We start from the raw sequence: 26,514 nt of genomic DNA, 5'->3' as shown, positions 1-26,514 counted from the left end.
AATTATTATAATGCGAGCACTAAAGCAAAAGGTAATGCACAACTAAACGCAACAAAAAAAGTCAATTGGAGAATACTCTTACAAATATCACAGTGCAAAAATGTTTACCTACGTACCTGATATGAACAAAACATACATTAAAGAAAATAAATAATATTAACCTGATGAAAACCGTCTTCAAAAAGTATGTTTTTGATACTACTACAGACATTGTTCATGATATACTCACAAAAAAATAAATGATCTCCGTTTGTACTTCAAAATAAAATATCTCTGTTATCATTATTCGTTCATACTGTCAAATGTATTTTCATATAGACATACATATAAAATACCATTAATTTTAGAAATTAATCTTTAATTTTTTGTCTTTCAGTTTTAGTTCAATTCTGATTTTTTTCCGTTGCCATGTTTGAATGTAAAATCAATTCTGCACATCAGTTATGCATTGCACAACTAACGAATTCCATACACAACTTCGGTTTTAGTGGGTTTCTCCATGTTTGTATTGCATTGTTTTTATATTACTGTCGATAAAATGAATATTGTTTATATTGATGAGAGCATGAGCATGAGAGCATATTATTTTAATCCTTATTGTGAAAATTGCTATTCTTTGGCATTGGATGTAGTTTGAGTTGAATGAATCTAGTTTTCACAATACAAATACCAAATTATAATCTAACTGAATCTCCATACATTCTGTTTCATAACGAACAAAACAGCTTGAAATATCCACCTCATTTTCGAAGGGTGCTCTACTGCATCCTATCACTCCATTTCCAGTAAAGTTTAATGTTTCGCACAATGAATAGCATGAACGAAACCGAGTTGAAAACCCAATGAGGAACTTATGGAGTGAAGAACACTCAACATCAAACATTGTGTAGCTATTAAGTCTAATTAACGACAATAATTAATAGCACGAAATCATCCCTTGAAAAACAAAGGAACACCCTCCCTTGTAGCTGAGAGCTCGACTATAATTAGGTAATGATTTCTCACAGGGTTAACTTGAGCATGATGATTGGATTACATCGGATGAAATAATTTCTTCATCTACTACGAGAAAGCATCATCTGATTCTACTATAATGAATTATAAAACATGGAATAAGTCAGCTATGTTTGAGAAATAAATGAATGTATTACGAAAAAATCAACTTTGAAGACCTTCATAACATGTTATTGATTTTCACTGAGATGAGAGAAGTGTGAATTACGTGACGGAAATAGTTCATTTCGGCTTTTGTATTCAATATTCGGATTTTTTTTTTCGAAAAACGAAATATTCAATTATCATAGTAGTATTAGAGTAGAGAAGCGTCAAAACTGACGAAAATCAATACACTTTTTGAACGTCTTTTTTCCCCCTCGGGGATGAAAATGCCTGATTTTCTTTCTTGACGCTTATTCACGTTATACAAAGAACCAACCTGCATATTTCAATATTTCAGGTTTATTAGCTTCGATTGTACGTTAATATAAGAGCGGGCAATAGCTAGAAATTCATATTTTTACTTTAAAAATACATTAACTGAAAAAATATGTCAACTGCACTGAGAATCGAATTATTTTACCTATAAAGAAATTCGCAAAAATAACACAACCGTCAACAACGTCTGCCCTCACGCGTCTGCCAGCGTTCGGGTTGCATTCTCGGCTAGGGCTCTTCATTGCTTAAACCGCCCCTCTACTCCCACGAATCGTCCCTAATTGTCTTACAATAAATGCGACGCTCAATGACTTACTACGTTGCGTCAAATTATTCTCATCGTGATAACTTTTAAACAATTCGTCCAAATTACATAGTGTAAAAGACAAAGTCTATCTATATTATATTTATGGCTCGATATTCTGCACATAGTGGCTACCACATAAGAGGAACTTTTATTTCGAAATAATCTTCACGACTTACTTAATGCTTATTGTTATGTTATGACCAAAATCACACAAAATTTTTGTAAATTGTAGCCTATATATTATTCTGATGCATAAGCTGTATTTATATAAAGTTTCATCTAAATCCGTTCAGTCATTTAGGCGTGAAAGAGCCATGAACACACCCACATACTTTTGATGCAGTGTTTGGAACCTTTGGTGTAGTAATTAATATTACTGGAGTTTTTTCTCGACACTAAACCGTTATTTTAACACCTTGACACGTGTTTCGATCACCAAGTGATCATTTTCGAAAGAAAGATCAAACTAATCATAAATTTCACTAGTTCGGACTTCCATTGTCTATTATATAAAATGATTTGAAATCCCTGAAACAAGTAAAAAAGAATAATTAAAAAGAATAGTTGAAAATAACAATTATATTAAGCAACAATAAACCTGAAATGAAATGATAGTGAAATAACCTACAAGTAAAAATATAATAATTGAATAAATAAAAATTAAAGGAAAGCAAAAAGAAAATAATCAAAAATAAAAAAGTGTAGAGATTCCAAGTCACGTTAGTTCACGACGTTTCGATTGTTGGTATCTACAATCGTCTTCTGGTGATGACTGGACTGATTCCTCCGAGAGATGACTATTTTATAGGTCGTTGAAATACTTTCACTTTCTCTACTTTCCATTTTCCGCTTCACTGATTCCGTGAGAGATGACCGATTTGGCGGGAGTTGGTCATTTTTCGTTTGATGATGGGTTTCCATATGTTTCGTATATCTACGCTGGCCTGGCTGAATACGTTGTTGGACAACATATATGCGGCTTCCTTAAATTTTTCTCCTGAACCAATGTTCCTCTCTGTGCAAGATCTCAGCTTGGGACCGCTCGATGTTGTGTTGATGGGTCCAAACATGGTCTGCTATTCCTGATTTGCTGGTTTCTCCTCGCTGTGTGTGCTTCTTGTGCTCGGCAATGCGAACATTCAATGGCCTCTTAGTTTCACCAATATAGGATTTTCCGCACTCACAGGGTATCCGGTAAATGCAATTCTTGGAATCGCAGTCCGCGTTTGGGGCCTGGTTTTCGTGAGGCTGCTACGGATAGTGTTACCGGATCTGAAACAAGTTCTAATGTTGTACTTGGAACCAATTCTTCTTATCCTCTCCGATAATCCTCTGATGTAGGGAAGTGCAAGCACTGGTTGTGACGGCTTCTCTTCCTTGCGAGGCTCCTGCTGCCTGCAGAATCAACGTCTTGTGTACCACGCTGAAGTCTAAGATTATAAATGCTTTTCCAATACACATTGGTGACTTTGAATATATAAATATTAAAAAAAAATTGAAGGACTTTTTGTTACATGAATGTCTGTATCACTTTGCGAATACGTTTAGATTTTCATTTTTCTATTTTCTATACTGATTATTGTCAGTCTCTTAGGCAAATGTATTTTTTTATTTTTAGATTTCCACATTTTTTTGTATCAAGATTGAGAAGTAAAAAGACAAATTGTTTCTTTCCCAAAAAGCAATTTTTCAAAAAATACCCTTTCAATTCAAATAGATGAAAGTTTTGTATTACATTTTCTATTATACCTATTGTTATTCATATTTGAAAATTTAATCAGACTTCTATTCTGAACATTATTAAAATAATATTGAGTCCGTAAAGGAAACTGCATACTTTTTAGCTACTTTTATTGTCGTTTATTCGCCATGTAGTTTTCTAGGAAGTTGAATACACGAGATGACTGAAAGCCTCTTATACCTTTTTCGCTTCTATATAACAAACTTTGAATCCTGAAGCACCCAAGAATTCCCGATAGTATTCGTCTCAAAAATTTAATAAGGGAAAATATATAGTCACTTGGAAAGTTTGAAAGCACTCCGAACTTTGAGAAAAATAGATCGGTCAGCGATGTCCTCTTAAGCAGAGTTCTAATGAACATAAGTATTTGTTAAAATACTAGCTTTAAAAAACGTTTTGACTTTCTACTTCTCCATTATTGTATAAAAACGCATATGGGAACTCCGAAGGCATGAAGTAATCAACCTCAGTGAAATTTCTATTCAGAGATATACAGAGCATGCGTAGAAGTAACTTTAGTATACAAATGAATGAAAGACTCTAACGGAAACAATTACTCTCAATAATATGAACACTGAAATACACTTCACCTTATTCAGAACTCAAAACATACGTAATGTAATACACTACCGAAAGTTTTACAGTACATTTCTTTAATCGGGGATCCTTTTACTTTTTGAATAGGTCAATTCAAAAATTTGAAAATTGGGAAAATGAAATTAATGCATGGATACTTTATTTTGAAGTGACATAATCAGATGAAACTTTTAAGATGGCGACTGGGCGCCATCTGGAAAAAAATAAATGGAAAGGGGATTAGGTTAGGTTAGGTTAAATCCAAAGTGAGTGGATCTATTAGACCCTCCACCGCAACCCGCAAGGGTTTATTGTGGCTCACACTTATTCACACTCGGACAAATAAACCCAGCTTCTTAACGAAGCCGATTACTTTGTATGGTGAGTGGTCTTTCACGACAGATGGTAAGAGTACGGCTCTGCCGAAATCTAAAGACATGATTCGGTCCTCAGCGGGGCAGGCATAAATGATATGCTCTGTCAATGAGGTAGTCGGATAGTCAAGTTGCAAGATTCCCACCTTGATACCCACGAAAACCTTCCCATATGAGGGTTTTTGCACGTCAGCTACACCTGACGATGCCTTAGATTTAGCCGTGCAGGGATTTTTCACCCCTGGTCTTGGTGAATCATCACTTGAGTACAAACGTTTGCTAATATGCTCATGGGAGGTTTGTTCCCCCGACTGAGACAGATTCTGCAAATACCGCAGCTCTCGCTCCTGAATTAAATTTACAGGAAGGTCAGTTGCAGTCGTAAACTCGTCATTTATCTCCTCTGTAGACTCGCTCCTGAACTTAATTTTCAGGGAGGTCCGTTGGTGTCGTAAACTCGACATCCATCTCCTCTGTAGACTCGCTCCTTAATTTAATTTATTGGGAGGTCAGTTGGAGTCGTTAACTCGACATCCATTTCCTCTGTAGACTCGCTCCTGAATTAAATTTACTGGGAGGTCAGTTGGAGTCGTTAACTCGACATCCATCTCCTCTGTAGACTCGCTTCTGAATTTAATTCACAGGGACGTCAGTTGGAGTCGTAAACTCGACATCCATCTTCTCTGTAGATTCACTCCTGATCTAAGTTTATAGGGAGGTCAGTTGGAGTCGTGAGCTCTACATCCATCTCCTCTATTAACTCACTGCCAGAAAGAGTTTTTAAGTATACTCTGTCCATAAAAGTCCCACGAGTAGCTAGGGAAAGCAGGTCAATCACGGCAGAGCTCCGCATTACCGTGACAAGGCGATGCTACGAAGGGAGGGCACCCGGTATCTCGAAGGTTCCGTAGAGACAGCTAATAGGCTCAGTGCCATTTATCCTCTCGGCACGGATACACACACCTTAGGATGAAGCCATCGTTCGGATGCCATTTAGTTAAGGAATAACAGGGAATAACACAAGTGATTATGTCATTCCCGTATCCAGCGGGGCTACGTGGAAGCAGGCATCCGATGGCCGGTTTGCTCAAACCCCACATACCAAGCCAATGCATTCACCGAAAACAGCATGCACAGTGGTTCAGGCAGTGAAAGGTGAACAATGACAAAAGCTTCACAACCCTACGATATAATGTCAATATCTTCAACTATTACTAAATAATTGAATACATTGACATTCAACTACATAATATGAGGTGATAAGCTTCAGGTCGGCTCAGAAGTTGCTTGAAATTGTAGCCTTTACCTTCTTGACATACGAACAGTCTATCCGATATTTCACGCCGAACTTTTTCGAACACAGTAACGTCAATATCTCTACAAACATTTATTATTATCTGCCGTATATTCAATATTAAAGCTCGTTCAGTTTCGTACTCCTTTTGCTTCAAATAGCCCCACGAAAAAAGTCTAAAATTGTCAAATCTGGCGATCAGGCTGGCCATTCTATAGGACCTCGACGGCCAATCCAACGACCGGGAAAAGTAGTACCCAAATAGTTTCTTACTTGCCTAGAGTGATGTGGTGATGCTCCATCTTGTCGGAATACAATATGCATATCGAATTAATTAGGAATCGCTTCGATGATTTCAGTGATGAGAGGGTCAACAGTGGTTTCCAGAATTTTCAAATACAGTTCCCCTGTAAAATTTTGATCAATAAATAGAGGTGCACCAATATGGTTTTCCAATATTCCTGCCCAAACGTTAATTTTTTCTGGGTTTTGGGTATGTGTTTCTTGGAAAACGTGAGGGTTGGTGTCACTTCAATAACGGCAATTTTGTCTGTAAATATTGCCGTTTTGAAAAAAAGTATATTCGTCACTAAAACATATAATGTGGAGATAGGTAGGATTCCTTGAAATGGTTTCCGTCATGATTTCGCAGAATTCTGTTCCGAGTTAATTGGTGTACCATTTTGATTTTGTATGAAAGATACCTATTTCTCTCCAAAAGTCTCAGCACAGTAGAAGGAGACACCTCACAAACATTCGCGACGGAATAAGTAGACGGCTCAGGATTTACTACCACCAATTATTTGCTCTTGCTATTCTTCCGGAATGGACGGATGACCTGGAAGCTTTTTGTTATGTACACTACTGGTAGTTGTGAATTTGGATACAAGTTCCCTCAAATATTTTCTACAGATAGGATGATTCGGAAAATGTTCATTGAAAATCCTTTTGGTCTTGTGAAAGTTACGCGTCTTACCGTAAATAAAAATCGCTTCAATTTTCCCTTCCAATGGTCGAGAATTGACCATTTTAGAGATTGTTGGCGAAGTACCTTTTTACTAGTAAAACTGAAAACTAAATGAGAATATTCTTACTGAACAATGATGGCGACTAGGTGCCAAGATGGCACCTAGTCGCCATCTTGAAAGTTTCATCTGTCAATTTCACTTCAAAATAAAGTATTCATGCATTAATTTCATTATCCCAAATTTCAATTTTTTGAGTTTACTCGTTCAAAAAATAAAAGGGGGGGCATTAAAGAAATGCACTGTATAGTTTCAACATGAACATATCACTCACATAGAACTTCAAAGTTTCGGAACGAGACACAGACACTGCACTGCACTGGTCACACTGACGGTTGTATGAACCTTGAAACTGTAAGTTAATTTAATTCCAGCTACAAGGATCTTATTTGAATTGAAAATCGAATATTCAATTTTCTTGACCAGAAACTTGTGTGTATCCAGCAATTATATTTTTCAACTTGATGTAGCGTTTATCAAACAATAAATCAAACCAATTTTTTTATTGTTTGGTTCACTCTTTAATACCCAACTGTATATGTGTCCATGCTAGGGACACCTACACAGTGAACTTTCAACCTTATCTTTGTACTTATGTGACGGAGACTTATATTTTTTTATCCTGAATCAATTTCTATAGATTTCAAGAGGTAAAAATCGAGTATACTTATATGTTGTTCGTAGATGGATTATCAGAAAGAACAGGAAAATCTTCAGAATCTTTTTGATGAAGTTTTGATGTCTATCAGATATTGGATACAAAAATGATGAATTGATTTTGTATTGATTTTTCAATCTGAAACATTCAGTGTAAACTATAAAATGAACAAATCATGGAAGAGCAATAAAGAAATCTATAATCATACGCAAGCTTCTTTTATTGACATTTTCACAATATCTTACATAAATAATGATTAACCATTATTTATCTTGAATCTACTCTTTTTTCAATGTTATCTTCAACCCTTTCAAGAATTAAAGGCTACCCTTAAGAAATTGAAGAATTCCACTGTTGATAAAATGAACAACATCATGTTCAGACGAACTTTTTGTGACAACGAAGTTTATCAAATCGGAAGATTGATTAATAAACTTTCCTGAAACCAATCGAATAATAACGGAAGTGGAAAATATCACAAGTCAATTGGAATATTATGGAAAATTAAATTTCAGGAAATGTATCAACGAATTTCCTGGATGTATTTTCTCGTTAATATATTTGTATGAACCATATTCGGGGAAATAATGAAACCTAATGTTATATGATCACAACTACAACTACCCTAGTGAAGCAGTCATTAAAATATATGAAAATTGAATATAACAAGTACCATTATTAACAAATGTTGAAAAATAGCTTCAACATATATTCGATATTATTTGATTTTATGATTTGTTGTTGATTTACTGGAAGTGTAATGAACTAATATGCTTGCAGCAGTAATTGACTGAAAATAATTGTGTAGAATTTAAATTTTGTTTGTATGTGTGAATGTGAATGAAAAAAAGCTTTCCTACCTGTCTTTCTAGTTGAGTTGATGATGGTATGAATTATGAATTTGAACCGAATTGTTTTGATAATTCATTTGGGAGTTTCCCACATTTTTTGTATTGAAATGGAAAACTAGAAAATCATAAAGCAAAAAGTGATTTTTCCTAAAAATGTATCCCGTTCAACTGAAACGAATTTTCCATAACATAGATTATATATAAAATGAGTGAAACTTTTTTTTCGAATGGTTTTACTGAAAAAGAAATGATGATAATGATGTTGATAATGCACTAAAAACTGAAAAATAATTCGGAAGGTTTTAGGTAGCATTCATCACACCACACTCACTGATCAATATTGTAGATTGCTGAAGAAAGTGGTGTGATGACTGCTACAACTTTCTTCAGCAATCTACAATATTGATCAGTGAGTGTGGTGTGATGACTGCTACCTAGGACCTACCGAATTATTTTTCAGTTTTTAGTACACTATCTATATTACTGTCAATGTTTTTACTTATTTTATTACCATTTATTTTAGATATGTTTCGATGAAAATTGAATAAAGGTGTTATTGTCCCAATATGATTTTTATTTTCATTCAATTCAGTTCAGCCAGAAGAAGAATATTTTAATGTTTCGCAGAAGAGGGTCGTCATTCACTTCAGATATGTATCGATGGAAATTGAATAGAGGTGTTATTGTCTTAGTATGATTCTTATTTACATCCAGAAGAATTTGTTAATGTTTTGCAGAAAAGGGTCTTTTTCAAATTGAAAATTGAGATTTTTTTGTGAAGGACTCAATACTTCTTACTGGTTTTTTTAGTATACAACCTCCTACAATCTGTGGAAGGTTACATACCTAAAAAACAGTAGAAAAATTGTATGGTTCCTACCCAAAAACCGACTTGAATTGTCTTGAATCAAATTTTTTATATTACACCTTTCTAAAAGGAAATTTTCGATGCACATGAAGGCCACCAACGATTCGGAACTCTTGTGGTACTATAGAAGATATTACTTTCACTATTTGACGAAATTTAGCATTCGACTTCTCACAATGGTGCCATTCTGGCTGAATTTCTTTTCTGGAAATTTTAAGACATGGCTTCCGATAGAAGAGAAAAATTCATCAAAACAGAGATTGACTCTAATGACAATGAAGTTGTTTTCCAAATAAATGAAGTACAAGTTGAACCTAGTGCAAAGATTGTCAACAATAAAGAAAAAAAAATGTGATGAACTTCAAGTGAATCTATCTATGCATGAAAGTTTTCTAGAATAAGTTAAAAGTGAAGATATCATAGACGTTGTATACCATGATTTGAAATCTGAAAAGTGCATGGGAAAAGTAGACTCATACTGTGAGGGATGCAAAGGAAGTTCTGCTGGTCACACTGCTTTCTTTAGCCATGAAGAGGTTAGATCCGTTTGTACCTGTCCAAATAGTACCATATACGAAAAGAATTGACTGGACATCGGTTATATTGACACTCTTCATTTTTTAATTTTGAGAATTTCATGAAATTTCATGTTTTTCCTTGGTAAGGGTTATTTTCAACAGCAAATCAAACCTAATCAGTGTGTCCTTTAGCATTCAAGGTCAGACATTTATACTCTGTTGATAAAAAGTACCACTGGTTTGCTTGGGTATTTAGTTAACAATATTGGAAACAGGTTTCGTCTCTACCAGTATATACGGTGACTTTTTTGCACCATTTCATTTTACGACATAAGTAAATGCGTAAAATATGAGGGGTGCACATAGAAAAATATTCAGTTATAATTATTCGCTTTGTCGATTTTATGCACCTAAAATCTTTCAATTTATTATAACCACCGACTAGGTATATTATATCCTACTTTTCCAGGTGACCTGAAGGGGTGAACATTGATTGAGAAGACATAAAAATTTGCATCAATAGATTTTTTTTCAGTAATAAACTTTAAATCAGCAATTCTGAGAATAATGTTTGACACGTGCCTACTGCGAATATGTCTGGCAAGTGTTGACTGGAGTATACATAATTTCTGATTTTCAAATGTGTACTCCAGGCAACATCTAGAGAGTTAAATACCGGGTGACAATAAAAACATTGTATAGGCGTCATTATAAACATAAATATGAAATATTACCCAATATTCACATTATGAATTTGACTTCATCAGTTGGACTTCAGACACACTTTATTACATCAAGTTGTTTAACAATATTACCGTGGATGACGATAGTGCCGCCATTTTGAATTTGGAGAAAAACGCTACACGCCACACGAAATGGCCACCTGTGTTTATATTCTATCAAATATTCTAAGAATTGTTCGTGGTTGCATTTGTCATTTTCTCACATGGATTTATTTTCGGTCGAACCAAAATAAATTTCAACTTTTTCATGATTATGTACTGATTATGTTATCCATTAATTATAATATTTTTTATACATTAGTTTTTGACTCTTTGATGTCATTCTTTCGTCGTTAGACTCAACAAACCTTTCTGATTCTAGCAGATCTTCAAAATCTTCAAGACCATCACCGTCTTCGTCACCGATATTATTTCCAGTCTGCATCGTTTCTTCATCCAGAATTTCATCTGAATCATTTACTTCCTCATAGGCTTTTTTCCAAACATGACAATTTGTGCATTTCAAATTTCAGCAGCCACATTTTAAACTGTAACATTCAGTTTCACAACTGCGGCAAATAGTTTTGAGCAATATTTCCGAAATTATTATCTTTTCTGCAAATTTGGGCAAAAAGCCACATTGATGTTGCTTTCGGCCCCAATCTGTTGCTGTCAGTTCATTATCCAGCCACGTTTCAAGCTGGTAATATGCCCTGTAACAATGTTGTTCTGATGCAATTTCTTTGGGTGGGAGATTTGCCTGTATGAAAAATAATTCAATTTTTGCCAACTGACACTTCCGAAATGTTAATTGATTCAGTGTTATATTATTATTGCTACACCTATAAATACATTTGATTATTTGTAATCCATTTTTTCAATAAAAAATATTGGCCAACGAAAAGTATCGTAAATTCATCATTAGATGCTGAAAATTTGTCAAATTTGCCACTTTGGATGACGTCAATTTATTTTCCGAAATCTCAATGCCGATAATCATATCGGCATATCATGTTTGCATAGAAAATAACTAATCCGCTATCTACAGCCTGAACATATTTCATTCAAAATGAACTGCTTTTGAATACAGCCAAAACTAAACGAATAATTTTCAGAAGAGTTGAAACCTTCATCACTGTTCCAGATTTTTTGAACATGGGCCTTGAAAAATTATATTTTTCACCATGTAGAAAAATGTTAAAGGTCTATCTAGATGACAAACTGAACTTCGACGAGCACATTCAGCATCTTGCAAAAAAACTTGTTAGCAAATGTTCTGCAGTTAGAGCTTGAAGAAGTCACTGGAATGTAGCTGCACTAAAAACAGCATATTATGATATTCTCTATTCTCTTCTTAAATACGAAGTTATCTTCTGTGGTAGAAGTGCTCACTTGGATAACATTTTCATCGTGCGAAAAAGTATTATAAAGACTATGCTGAACATGAACTTCATTCACACTCGTGTCGTAATATTTTCAAAAGTGATAAATTACTTCTTGCTATATGGAGTGAACAAAAATTCATCATTCATGAAAACATTCACTAGGCATAACTCAAACCTCATTCTTCTTATACGTAGACTTAGAAATACAAAAAGAGGTCCACGCTATATAGCCATCCAATTATACAATTATTCACCACTGACAATAAGAGAATACAGCAGACGGGGATTAGAAAAATAGTTGGCACGAGTGTATGCTAGCTGAGGAGGGGCTACTTTGGAAGGGACGTTATATTATTGAATTATTAATAAATAAATGTTTTTTTGAGAATAATGAAAATTCTCCTTAGTTTTTGAACAGACAGCTCATATACCACATACTTTAATGAGAATAAATATACACCAACTTTTTGTATCCTTATCCTAGGATACCATAGGGCAACTGAGAGTGTCAGATATTGAGTGTAATCTCGTGTAAAATTCCACAACACATCGGGGTGCATAACTCCATCTACTCTGAGTTATTTCACCAAAAGTTAAGATCTGATGAAAGATTCACCAGAACAATTGCTTCCGAATTACTTACAATGAAAGTCGTGAAAAATAACACCCTCTCGATTCGATAGTTATAGAGAAATTAGATATAGTTCACTCACTTCATCAGATCCGAACAAAAAGTATGAAGTTATAAGGGGGTATGATAAATGATGGAGAAACTTTGGAAATAAACTTCAACTACGGCTCAACAGAAGTTTTCGTTAGAATTATTTATTTGATAAGGGAACATTGTCGACAGAGGTCCAAGAAAAGACTGATGATTCAATTATATGTGAACTTACTTCATGCTTTGTAGATGAATGAAGTACCATTCTTTACGAAAATGATTGAATGAATTTATTTTATGAATTATATAACCACTATAATTCCAAATTGAAAGGGGTATATATTTGAGGGAGAACAATTTTTCGAAAATAAAGGTTATAGCTTTCTACTTGTTTATCTTTGTACAAAAACACATGAGAATTTTTCAAAGAAAGAAAGCAATCAATTTCAGAATAAACTCTGAATGAAGATGTGTAGATTATGCAAAGAATTAACAATCAGATACATACTGAAACAAAATGCTCTTTCGAAATAACTACTTTCCTATAAACATTGAATTACACGAAAGAAAAATTACGTTCAAAACCACTTCTTCAATATAAATATCTGAATATATGAAAAAAACTGTTCATTCAATGTGTACTCCACACATTCATTATGCATTCGAACCATGTATGGCTCTTCAGCTTTCTAAAAGAACGTTCCCTGAAAGTGGCCGTCGATGGATATCTCTCGATTACTTTCACCATCAACGCTGGTGTTCTCCAGGGATCCATATTGCCTCTAACCCTCTTTTTATTATAAATCAACGACTCACTGAAAAAAAAAAAAACAACAATATTGCTTTGCAGACGATATCACACTTATTTCCATTCCATTTGGATTTCAGGGCATCGAAGAAACCCAGGCATCGGTTTTCTCCAAAGAAATGAATGTCTCTGAACCGGATATAATAATGTCAGGTCAGACAATTCCACTTTCTACTTTGATAAGGGGTTAAAATGGACACTAATATGTCTTGGCACAATCATGTCGCTGGAATTGCAAAGGTTGCTTCTCAAAAGCGTGGAACACTGTTCCGAACCAGAAAACTGTACACACCTCAGCAACTTTTGATGCTTTATAAAGCTCAGATCAGGTCTTCTTTGGAGTATTGTTCTCATGTATGGAGCTCTGCCGCCAAACATATCCTGAATTCCATCCAGAAAAGAGCCATCCGCCTAACTGAAGACGCGAACATCACGTGCATCTTCGATAGCCTGGAACATCGAAGAAGGGTTGGAGATTTGTCTCTCTTCGACATAGATACTTTGACGGGAAGTGTTCAAGTGACTTGGCACATTTGATTTCACCAAGAGCGGTACGCGACGGACTTTTGCTACTCAATTGAGATTCAACTCAGTACAACTTGAACTTCACTGTTCAAGAACTCTTCCGTCTGGAGAACTGCGTTTATGTGGAATGAACTTCCATATAAATGGATATAAAATCTCCAGCCATTCAAATCCAATATAAATCGCTACTTTCGCACAGGCACCGCTCTGAGAGTGCCTTGAGATTTTCCTACAGTACTTGTGTTTTGTCTTGAAAAAAAAGAACAGGATTGCTAGCAATTTGGCATATGAATAAAGTAAAATTCCACTCACATGGCGGACATCAATGTTTCGAAATGAGACACTTGTTTCATTGCCTCTTCAGCACCAATCTGAATAACATTACAAGATGAATCACTCAATTCTTCCATGAAAATTGGACGTCATATCACGAATGAGTAATATCTGCTCATGTCATCCATGACAGCACGTAATGACATTTATTGGCTTATTCGATGTTAAAAATCACACGTTGATAGGTAAGACCTCGTTAGTCCTTAGCTCGCACAAGTTTCGACTTCAGAGGGTTGTCGTTTGTAAGGGTGCGATAGCTGGTTAACGAAAAAACATATTTTGAACAGATTTCAATCCCAGTCATAGGAATCGTGTTCAAATTGAGATTGGTATATTTTTAGAAGAGAATCGTTCTTGTTGAAGAACGGTTTTGGCTTTCTACTTCTACATCTTTCTGTTCAAAAATCTGTTCAAAATCTGTTTTTTCCGTTAACCAGCTGTCGCACCCCTACGAACGACAACTCTCTTACCAAGCTTAGCTTACCGAGGTCTTACCTTTACGTATGATTCCTAACATATATAGAAAATGAGGAAATTTTTCAAATAAATGAGGGAATAAATCAATTTCAAAATAAACTCTCTATAAAGATGCGTAGATCATGCAAAAAAGTACCTTCAGACACAATGTTCAGATAAAAGTTGTTTCAAAATTCACGTGTTCCTATGTTTCTATTTTTCGAGAGGATTTTCTCTTCCAGTTTGTTTCTGAAAGTTATTTATTTGCATGATCTACACATCATCGTGGAGAGTTTATTTTGAAGTGAATTGATATCTTTCTCACTTTGGAAAATTTCTACATTTTTTCGTATGATGGAGAAGTAGAATGAGGAACACAAGGAGAAACACAACGAAGCCGCATATATGTTGTCTAACAACGCATTTAGCCAAGCTAGCGTAGATATACGCTAGCTGTGGATGATCATGTTGATGATTTCATCCACAAGGAGGAACACTGGTTCAGGAGAAAATTCAAAGAAGCCGCATATATGTTGTCCAACAATGCATTTAGCCAAGATAGCGTAGAGATACGCAACATATGGAAACCTCTAATCAAGCGGAACACGAGCAAATAGACAGCTTCCGCTAAAATCGATGAAACTGAGAGAGGGAAGAGGGGATAGGTGAAAACACTCGAATGACCTATAAATAGTCAGATTTCGAAGAAATAAGTCCAGTTATCACCCGAAGACGTTTATTGATACTAACAATCGAAACGGTGTGAAGTAACTTGGCTTGGAATCTTTTAATATTAATTTTCATTTCTTGTTGATAATTTTTGAATTTTCATCTCGTATTAATGTTTTTTTTATTTTTTGGTTGTTGCTTGTATTTTATTTCATTGTAATTTCAGTTTTTTTGCATGATATAATTGTTATTTTTCAGATAATCTTTTTTAATTCTTTACATATTCTTTCAGGGATTTCAAATCAATTTATATCATATTAGACAATGGAAGTTCGAACTAATGAAATGCAAACTCATTGAAAAACATTTGCAAACATTATTGCAAACATTATTGAAAAAGTAAAATCTGGTTCTATTCAAAACAGAAAGAATCCAATGTAGCCCTCATAAGAAAAAATCAAGTTGATGATAGTGGCGGGAAGACGAAACGTTAGATAGCAAATCTGAAAACACCATCATGTAACAGGGAAAAAATGGCAATGTGGAAGTGCAATTTATTTTCGAATCTTTTGAAAACGAAAGTCAGAAACAAATAAAAATAATTTTCCGATATTTCTGTTTTTTTCCGGATATCTCCGGATATACTCAGAATTTCGGAACTTTCTCAAAAACATATTGTTAGTCAGGTAAATATTTCCGAGATTGCAATGATCAGGATCAAATTTGAAACACCCTGTAGTCATTTATCCAAAATTTCGTTTGTTATATTGAGTGAAATACAGCAGTTTTCTATTATGTTACATAATATATTTCTGAAAGTATTTCGAACATCAATGATCAAACTATTTACGACTTTTCACATGAGACTGATGCTTGAAACCACCCCAAGAAAAATAGTTTTGAGATTTGATGAATAACGTTGACATGACAACGTTGTTGAGAATAGGGCCTAATTCGTCGTATCTAACAAAATACCATTGGGTGTATTTTTTTGAAAACTCGATCATTTTTTGTGAAATTCAGACCGTTTCGTATTCTTTCAGATATTTGTGTTCTTAGTCGAAACTTCGTCGAAAGATATTTGGTTATTTTATTTATAAGACAATATTCTCCTATCTGAGAACTAGAACCATGATGACGTCTAAGAAATGTTTTCTATGTAAAAAAAATGTAAATTATTTCACAATTGTGGAAGAATGGAAACGGTAAGCAAATATTAATCATTCAAAATATTTTTTCAACTAAAATTTTATTGTAGAAGCTAATAATCATTTCACATTTACAATATATCTAGTGCCCGTTTCACTTTTTATAGTTCATAATGAAAAACGTTTTTATAGCAATAACGATTTCGAATTATTAAAGCATTCATCTGTTATTGGCTATCAGTAACTACTTGAATGTGAAATAACAAGAGGTCAGTTAATAGCTTTCATATCAAATGGTTGACAACCTGTTTCAGAAATGAATGAAAATAGTAATTTTTTCAAGGCACCCTTTATCAGAATTTCCTTCAAATTGCGGTAAGAAAATATCAACTATAAACCTATAATAATAAACCTGTTCGAAAACACTTACAGTGTCGTTGAAGGTTCTTGATAATGAATTTATTATATACAATCACTAAAAGAATAATGAATATTTAAACTTGGAAAACTAATTTCTTGATGTTTGATGATCTGACGGGTTTGCTCTCCTGTTCTTCCTGAAAATCAAAAAAATAATGAAACGGTGAAATTTCCGTTCAATGATTCATTTTTTTACTGAGTTACAATACAGATTGAAAAACCATAAAATAATTCACTTCAATAACACACTATTTTCAGGAGAAACACTAACTATAGTACAATTTCCTTTCCAGAAGCACAAATTTGTCAAATTGACACTTTTGACATGGCTATTTCCGTTGAAAAAGGTATTTCATTTCAAACTATCAGTATCGGGAACAATACAGGTGTTGCTGAAGGTGCTGCGGTCTTTTATAAAAATTATCATCAAAAGATGATACTGAAGGAGGCTTAAAAAAATCATAACTTTTTCAATTTCATAAACTGTACCTTACTATTTGATCCCTAAAAACTTTACTTGAGATATATTTGCTAACGCAGTACCTTTTTCAAAAATGATTTGAATACTACAAGCTGCTTCTTACGCTAATATTTATATACTACAGGTAACTACAATCGAAACTACCTCATTCAAATAACCTAAACCTCTACAACTTTTGTATATCTGAGTTACCTCTTCAATTATGAATAACTGAAGTAGATTACCTCACTTCTACATCAACAATAAAACTTCCTCAGTTTTTTAAGAAAACAAGTGCAATAATGGTGATCTATTTGAATCCAGGTGATCATTCATTAGAATGTTCGCATATTTAGGTTTGTTAATTTCCATTGCTTCCAAATAATTCAGTTTCAAACCTTTGTTTTCTGTGTGCAGAATTTTGAACTCTTTGTTAAAGATATGATTTCCTTCTGAAAATTGATTTGAATATGTTGAACTTGTTTTCTGTTCTGTTTTTGTTGTTGTTCTGACAGTTTGAGCAATATACAGGGTATAACATAAGTACGTTAAAATATTCAAGTGACGTATTTCTGAGACAATTTTAAGAAAAAAAGTCTATATGAACTTGTGTCCGAAAATGCTTCGTTTAAGAGATATGGGGTGTTGAAATTGAATGTTTTTGTTCGCTTTCAATGAGTTATTTGCACGAAATTCGGTACCCGGGATTTTTTTCATGTGGGAAATCATAATTTCGTATTAATTTTCATGTAACGTCTAGAGGGCGCTGCGTACGCTGTCATTATTTATTTCAAATTGCCCTAACTTTTTTGACAGTAAACTTTTGGTACTTTTCATGAAAAAACCTAATTCCCACACCTTCTTCAAGTAAAAAAGGTACACTTCCTCAACAACGCTGGAAGTTATAGCCAAATTTGATTTCAATAATTTTTGTCAGTCTCCGCTTGCAAATTAAGTTAATTAAATCGAGTAGGCTATGAAAGTTTGTTTATGAAAATAGAAGTTCGCTGTCATATTTTTAACTATTGATTGACAAATCCACAGTTCGGAGTTTATAGAGTGATTTTTTTGTACCATACTCGACTTTTCGAATGCTGAAATGGCTGATATGGTTTTTGCAAACGGCTTGACTGACGGTAATTCAAGCGAGGCCAGACGCGTCTATCAGGAAGGTTTCCCCAACGCGTCACTCCTTGTGCAGCAACATTTGCGAATCTTTTTCGGCGACTTTCCGAATCTGGAAGCTTTTAAACAAATTCTGCAGAAGGACGGCCACGGAAAACAAGAACTGTAGAACTGAAGGAGGTGGTTTTCGAAGAAATTAGTGAACATCCAGAGACAAGTTCAAGAAAAATTAGTCAAACTTCAAATGTGAGTCACATGATAGTTTACAGAATTTTAAAGAAACGGCAATTATATCCTCATCATATTCAGCGTGTCCAGGCACTTACGCTACGTGATTTCCAGCCACGTATCGAATTTGCTCAGTGGCTACAAAGAAAAGTCGAACAACATCCGCAAATTTTATCGAAAATCTTCTTTCCAGATGAGGCTAATTTTTCAAGAAATGGTATCATGAACTTCCGTAACATTCACATCTGGGCGGAAGATAACCCACATGTTATAACGCAAAATCACTTCCAAGACATATTCTCTTTCAATGTATGGGTAGGCATAATTGGGGATTATTTAATTGGGCCCTATTTTTTCCCTTACGTTTGAATGGACATGCTTGCTTACATTTTTAGGAACACAAGCTTCCCCAACTTAGGGAAGATGTTCCCATTGGTTTCCGAAATCACTCTTGGTTTATAAACGATGAAGCTTCTGCTCATTTCAGTGTGATAGCAAGAAATTTTTTAGACGTAGCATATCCTCAACGATTGATAGGAAAGTGAGGCACTGAGCATTGTCCCGGAGGTCACCGGACCTCAATTCCGTCGATTTTTTCCTTTGGGGACATCTAAAATCATTAGTTTATGCTAGCCACATTGGAAACGAGTGAATGTTGAGGGATCGCATCATAGCTTGCTGCCAAACGATAAGAAACACTTCGGGCATTTTTCAACAGGTGCGGAATTCTTTGATGAGAAGAGCAGAAGCTTGTATTACTGTTGGGGGTCGTCACTTTGAACAGTTGTTGTAATAGTTGTTTCGTTCAATTTTTATATGTTTATTTTCCTAATAAATAACATAGTACTTCTCCGAACTGTTTTTTTACAAATTCCGACATGTAGCACTTTCTAATTGGATAATTAAACCTAACAATTTTTTTTAATTTGGATTGAATGAGCAGTTCGATAATGCTCGGTTTAGAAGAAGTCTGTACGGGTATACTGCTTATAAAGTTTGATGAAAATAACCAAAATTGCAAAAAACTTATGACAAAAACTTACCTTGTTTTGAAAACTTTCAATAATGTGTATTTCGAAAACGAATCATTTCTTTTTAAACATTTTATAGGGAAAAGTTGTTTATTTTGATGAGATCCACCACATACTTAGTTTTTGTAATATTCTCAGCAACTCCACTTAGCGCCCTAGGAGCTGAGTAATATGCATCGATATAGAAAATTGTGAATATCTGGAAAACGATCACCTCCAGCGTTGTTGAGGTAGTGTACCTTTTTTACTTGGAAAAGGTGTGGGAATTAGGTTTTTCCATGAAAAGTATCAAAAGTTCACTATCAAAAAAGTTAGGGCAATTTGAAATAAATAATGACAGCGTACGCAGCGCCCTCTAGATGTCACATGAAAATTAATACGAAATTATGATTTCCCTCATCAAAAAACCCCGGATACAGAGTTTCGTGCAAATGATTCATTTTTTGCAAGAGGTATTTTCTTAAAATTGTTTCAGGAATACGTCACTTGAATATTTTAACGTACTTATTTTACACCCTGTATACCTTAGGACACGTATCACACTTCAATTTATACACTCCTGATTTCTCGAATTTGGATGTTTTGTCTTTATTATTTTCAAATAACTTTCCCAACGTAACTTGTTCTATCTACTCACTATCAATTTTGACAAAATCTGTTTTATACTTTTTGCTTGTGATATTAGAAATCTAGCAGACTATGATACGAGTCAATGGTTTGAAAGTTCCACATTCAATATAGAAATGAGATAAAAGGTAGAACGTCTGTCGTAGAATGAATCTAAAACAGGTACTCTATTCGCGCGTTTCACCAAACAAGATGGCGTCTTCAAAGTGTACTTGATCTCCTCAAGATGCTAACTTGGTTAGTGAAACACGTCGAAAAGGTGTTGCGGTATTTGGAAACGGTACTTGTTTTGAACCAAGTCATCATCTACGTATCGTCGATTGTTGAAATATGATCTGTCAAGTAATATGTTCTTAAATCTTCGTTTTTATGTTACTCTTCTCTCAGATTCTTTCACTCTGGAAAGTTTTGATGTTTCACCAAAATATAGCAAATCACACAGGCACGAATATTGCAAAACACATAGTAGGTTATTTCGAAAGTTTTGTCTTTTGTATGAGTCCACTTTGAACTGTAATATTTCAGTGAATACTCATTCAATTCAAACGCCAACGTAACACAAGTTGATTCATTCTGTTAGCATAAAAAGTGTGTGCTTAGGATTCGATGAAGTTGACGTTTTCGCCTGGTCGCCTGGTCTTGTCGGTTGACAAGATTTCTGGGGAGTATGGTGGAAGAGGCAGAACTTCGACCCTCAATTCGTTTGATTTTTGGACGATGATTTGTGAAACGTGCAGACGATTGTAGTCGTGAAGCAGAATCGGACCTCTTCTGTTGACCAGTGCCGGCTCCTGTTGACGCAATTCTCGTTATCTTTCGTCGATTTCTTCACAAAAAGAGTCTGCTGTGATGGTTTCGCCCGGTTGCAGAAAGTTATACAGTGACTGTGGTCTTTTTTGGTGTGTTGTTGCTTTTTGGAAGTGCCTGGGTGGCTCATCGGTATCCAACCACTGTCCTCAACTTCTCCTGTTGTAGAGGATCCACTTTTCATCACACGTGATGATTCGATCCAGGAAAGGATCGTTTTGGTTGCGCAAAAGCAAAGAAGAGCAGTCCTCGAAACGTGCCAATTTTTGTCAATCATTCAAATCGTGGGGCACCTACATTTCGAGATTTTTTATCTCTCCAGTACGTTTTGAACCATCAAAAACCGCATGGCAGCTGACGCTCAGTTCTTCGGCCATCCATCGCACTGTTTGTGATGGTCAGTCTCCATCATGGCCCTCAAATCCTCGTCCTGGATCACCGTAGATCGATCACTTCGGGTCGGGATATTTTACTTCAAGATTAAAATCTCCGGAACGAAGTTTGGCAAACCAATATCAAACAGTGCGTTCATTAACACTATCATTGCTGAATGTCTGGTTGATGTTATTGGCTGTTTTGACACCGCTTTGGTTCAATTTGAATTCTTGTAGGAAAATTGTCTGAAAATCGCCTAATATCTTCACATAGTAATGAATTGAAGAGAGGAAAAAATTGGAAATTTGAAAATAAATGAACCACATCAATGTATAGAGTACGAAATTCTCTATCGATCAGTATAAATTGCGGCAAAATAGAATACATTTTATAAGATATAGTGCTACAAAAACACATGACATAACAATATCACTAACTCATTAATGTCCTCTGCTACAAGTACATCATAGAAGTAACTATCTAGAGGTGATCGTACAAATAGATGATCTACATCACTTTCTGCTTGGCTTCAATATATATTAGTGGTGTTTAGTTTTTTGTGGAGGAAACTGATGAACTTTTGACTCTGACAAACCCTAAAAACTTGATTCGGACCGCGATGGGGCAGGCACAGAGGATGTGCTCTGCTAATAGGGCCTGAATTTTCGTATGAAGATAGATCATGATTCAGTTTTTTCAAGATTGGAGTACAACTTATATTTCTATCTACGATTCCTTTCAGACGCCTAAGTTCCATCATCAAAAACAATTTTAATGGTCAATTGATGAATGTAGCCGTTACTACGTGGTAGGAAACCATAATGAAGGAAAGAGAATTGAAACGTTTTATGTTTCTTTACCACTTTACGTTACTTATGATGCACTGTTTAGAACCTTTGGTGTAGTAATGAATATTACTGGAGTTTTTTCCCAACACCAAATTGTTATTTTCAACACCTCGACACGATAATCTTCCTCTTTGAAGATGATCACTTGGTGATCGAAACACGTGTCGAGGTGTTAAAAATAACGATTTGGTGTTGGAAAAAACTCCAGTAATATACTTTATGTTAGTTACTGCAGTTTCATCCTATAAGGACATTTTTGAACTTATACATTAAACTTTGATGCATAAGTTTGAAAATGTCCTTATAGGAAAAAGCTCCAGTAACGTTAGATACAAATGAAAGTGGTGAGAAACATACAAAGTTCCAATTTTTTTTTTCATTAATTTCAATCGTGGTGTCATAGTTATTACGTGAATATGTAATAATAAACTCTTACAAAGGTTCGAAATAGATGAACACTTCAATCTACCAGACCACTATTATAATCTTCATGCAGTCATTGTTCACTGTGGTTCTGGCGTTGAATCTGGTCATTATTATGCATTGGTCAAAGACGAAACGGACTAGTTTAAGTTTGACGATTGTCTTGTTCTGGCGATATCTTGAATTTATTGGAGCCTCTGAAGACACCCTACATTTAGTTTTATGAAAGAGAGGACGTTGGCAGATCAATTTTTCAGATAATGTGGTGCTGCAGGTTTTCCCCAGTTTTCCTGCAACTGAAAAAGCAAATGCGCCTCTGGAATCAATGAAGTCGCCCCGGAGCCCTAATTAATTCCTGTTGTTTCATAATTCCATGATTTCTATTACTTTCTTCTTTAATATAGTATATTTTTTCCTGATAAAAAAAATAATAATGAAATAAATAAAAAGACACAAAATCATTTTTTCCAGAACTATAAATAATGTTGAAAATATATAAATAGTTATCTCTCATTTTCAAAGGTTGCTGACTTCGTATACTATAAAAAAAATCCAAAAGGAATATAACCACATAGTCGCTGGAATATTTGATTTGTTGGAATATTCAATTTCAAAGGAGTGGAAATCTATAAATTCAAAATAGATCAAATTAAATGAAAAATTGTTTTGAAATGAATACAGTATTCACATTCACCAATGATAACTTTATAATTTATATAACTCCTCAGAGTTTGGGATGAAGATGGAGTGAGACTAGAGCAGAAACATTTTTATTCAAATAAAGTCCAATGTCCCCCATCTTGCCTGGATCTGCACCACCGCCTTCAGGCTTTTCCTGTAATACAGATGCCTTCCTGTAGATGTAACCAACCTTGTTCTCCAGGATGTACATATCCTTCAAGTGGTAAACCAGTACTGCCCATGTTAGAGGACGTGGATTGGGGGACTATTTTCAGACTACCGACTCATTCACACCACCGAATCATCCATCCAAAAACCATTTGGAGAAATGTAGAACTGTTTGGATTGATAAAAAGAAAAAGATGGTAACTATTTTCTAAATGACACTACCAATATATAGTTAGTTCGGTCTTTTGTACTTGTCTCTTTTGTATGTATTCCTATTATTTTATTTATATTCATTTACAGTGCAGTTATATGTTGTCATATATTAAATATATGCCTTTCAGTACATTTACTATGTTAATGATCTTTTCATTGTCAAACTATGAAAAATAAACCAATGATATATCAATACGTATCAATCGAACTGAAGTTTTACAAAAATTAAATGTTTTATGAGTTGAGCATTTGTTTTATTTTTGAATTTTTATTCTCTCACATGTTTATTACACTCTCAATAGCGTACTTGACGATTATTTTGATATTTTAATGAAAAAAACCCGCATAAACACTTTCTTCGAGTTATTTATTCCTATTGTTTGAAAACTTGATATGAATAAATGCCTATCGTCAGTGAGGAAAGTATCCAGTCAAGACGAAACTCGAATGATTTCTTGGTGGAAAGTCGTCTTGTTTTAGGTCAGGTTGGAGCCTGGCTTCCTTACCCATTCAACTGATGTTTTTCAGAGGGACAAATGGGTCATGACTCATGGTGGGATGACATGAATGTCCTCAGACAGTCTACAGTATAATCTATAGCTTTCCTAACTAATGGATTATCGTGAGTTTCTGCGCAATCAAAAACTCGCTGATTCCTCGACTGAATGGACTGCCGAATGGAAGGCAGCTGCAAATTTCTGCGGATGGCTTCATTCCGCACGAATCACGGAGCATTCAAAATCATCCGTATCATTTTGCTTTGCGAACTCTCCAGAATGGAGACGGAGACGGAGCCGCATGTCCCCAGACAACCGATGCATACATGATGACAGGCTTGAACAACGTGTTGTGGATTTTAATTTAATTTTTGAGGCTCATTTTAGATCTTCTGTTGATCAAAGGGTACAGACTGGCTATCACGCCCTCGATCCTTGTTTTAAAGTATAAAATGTGTGGGTTCCAGGTGAACCAACTGTGTATTTGGAGGCCGAGGTACTTTACTCGCGCTTGCCAGTTGATCTTCCTTCCAGATACCCTCACTGTCATAGCCGGAGAATATATTGTTTTTTTCATTGTTATTGCCTGAGTTTTTTCTTGGTTTACTCGGATCTTCCATTCAAGGTACCAGTGCTCGAGGTCGTCCAATGTGCGTTACATGTAGACGGTCCCGAGCTCTCGCCCAATGGAAGATGAGAGGAGAGCCGTGCCATCGGGCGTAGAGAGACACCTTCACACGCTCGGAATTCGAGAAGTCACTGGTGTAGAGCGAGTATAACGTGGGAGAGAGCACAGCTCCCTGTGGCACCCCAGCGAGGATCTCTCTGTTGTCAGACAGAGAGCCCTCTACTCTAATCTGAAATGTTGATTGATTTCTTCGTTATACAAAATCTTCTGTTGACAATCAGCAGCTCCAACTAGTAAATGAAGCCCCAAGCAGTAAAAAAGTATCCCATGAAGTTGCATAAACGTTCATGTTTTCCTACAACGTGAAATCTGGAAAATGCTTGCTGGAAAGGAATATAATAGCTAAGACCACGATAGATATTGTATCATACATCTGATGTAAGTGTGTAAGTTTCCTGAGAAATGAAATTTCTGCAGATGCTAATCTATCCAGTATCACGACCTCGCCTGAATCTATCGTATAGATAGATCGTATATAGATCAGTGCCGGAAAGGTACAAACTAGATAACAGTAGGCATGAACTTGAGAGTAGTATTTGAGTATTTTTCGGCACACATTTGTAGATCCTAGTGAAGTATGAAATGTCGTTCTACCTTTAATTGTTTTGAATAATCAGTCTTTAATTAATTCACCTATTATTTCATTTGCTTCATTTCATTTGATTGATGCATTAGTTGGACACATACAGTTATTGTTGACGAAATTTTTTCTATTTTCAATAATAGTAATTAATATATTGATACAATTTAGATACAATACAATCCAATACAGAAATGAAGCGTTAAATTTACCGATACCGATAAGAACAAAATCTGTTATGAATGAAATGGGAACCTACGTGACATATGTATTCACATACATACATAAATGTGTATAAGATGAATAGTTGTAGAGTATTTTCGTTCGCTTAGTCTGAAAATAAATTTGAAAAAAAAACTATAGAAACACCATGTAGAAAGACTTAACAGATATATGTATGTTCCTCTTTTGTGATATGAATGTTGCAGACTCAAATTTGGGCTAGGTATAATAAAAACAATGATAACGAATAAGCTTTATTGTTAGAAGAATGCATCTTGTTGACAAAGCGTGTGTGGTAAGATAAAATGTATGCGAGCATATATGAATCTAATATATAAAAATGGATGTTTGTTGGTGGTTGGTTGGTTGGTAAGTGATAAACTTTTATATCGCTCAACCGATCGTGATGAAACTTGACATGTATAGGTAAATTTTCGTAGAGAAGGTTTTCAGGTTATCAATTTTTCTGTAACTCGCCACTAGATGTCGCTGTAGAACAATTTTTTGAAAGCACTGTTCTATAACGCTGCGCCCGACTAAGTTCGTTGATTCTGATTCTGTCAAAACATTGGAACAGCAGCGATACAGCAACATAGTACTAGTACTATATAATTTAAATATATACTATATAATTCAAAACCTATAATGAGTGATAGCAGATGCTAGATGAAACGTATAATTAACGTATAATTTAGTTTGACATTCACATTAAGTTGGGGTAGGATGTAATTCAGAATAAGTGTTAATGGAAGTTATCATCATAAAATG

General features: G+C 34.9%; 1 long non-coding RNA gene across 1 annotated transcript; it reads left to right on the top strand.

The window, feature by feature from the left end:
- Positions 1 to 15,951: 15,951 nt before the first annotated feature.
- LOC111505986 (uncharacterized) lies at positions 15,952 to 24,004 on the top strand. The gene is made up of 2 exons (XR_002722207.2): positions 15,952 to 16,410; positions 23,426 to 24,004. It is a non-coding gene; the product is annotated as an uncharacterized lncRNA (long non-coding RNA).
- The last annotated feature ends 2,510 nt before the right edge of the window (positions 24,005 to 26,514 follow it).

The sequence above is a fragment of the Leptinotarsa decemlineata genome, unplaced genomic scaffold (assembly GCF_025532065.1).
Source record: "Leptinotarsa decemlineata unplaced genomic scaffold, Ldec_3_MD MMD2_tig00000035_RagTag_RagTag, whole genome shotgun sequence".
Lineage (NCBI taxonomy): Eukaryota > Metazoa > Arthropoda > Insecta > Coleoptera > Chrysomelidae > Leptinotarsa > Leptinotarsa decemlineata.
Note: the sequence above shows the minus strand (reverse complement) of the source record. Positions and strands in the feature narration are given on the sequence as shown.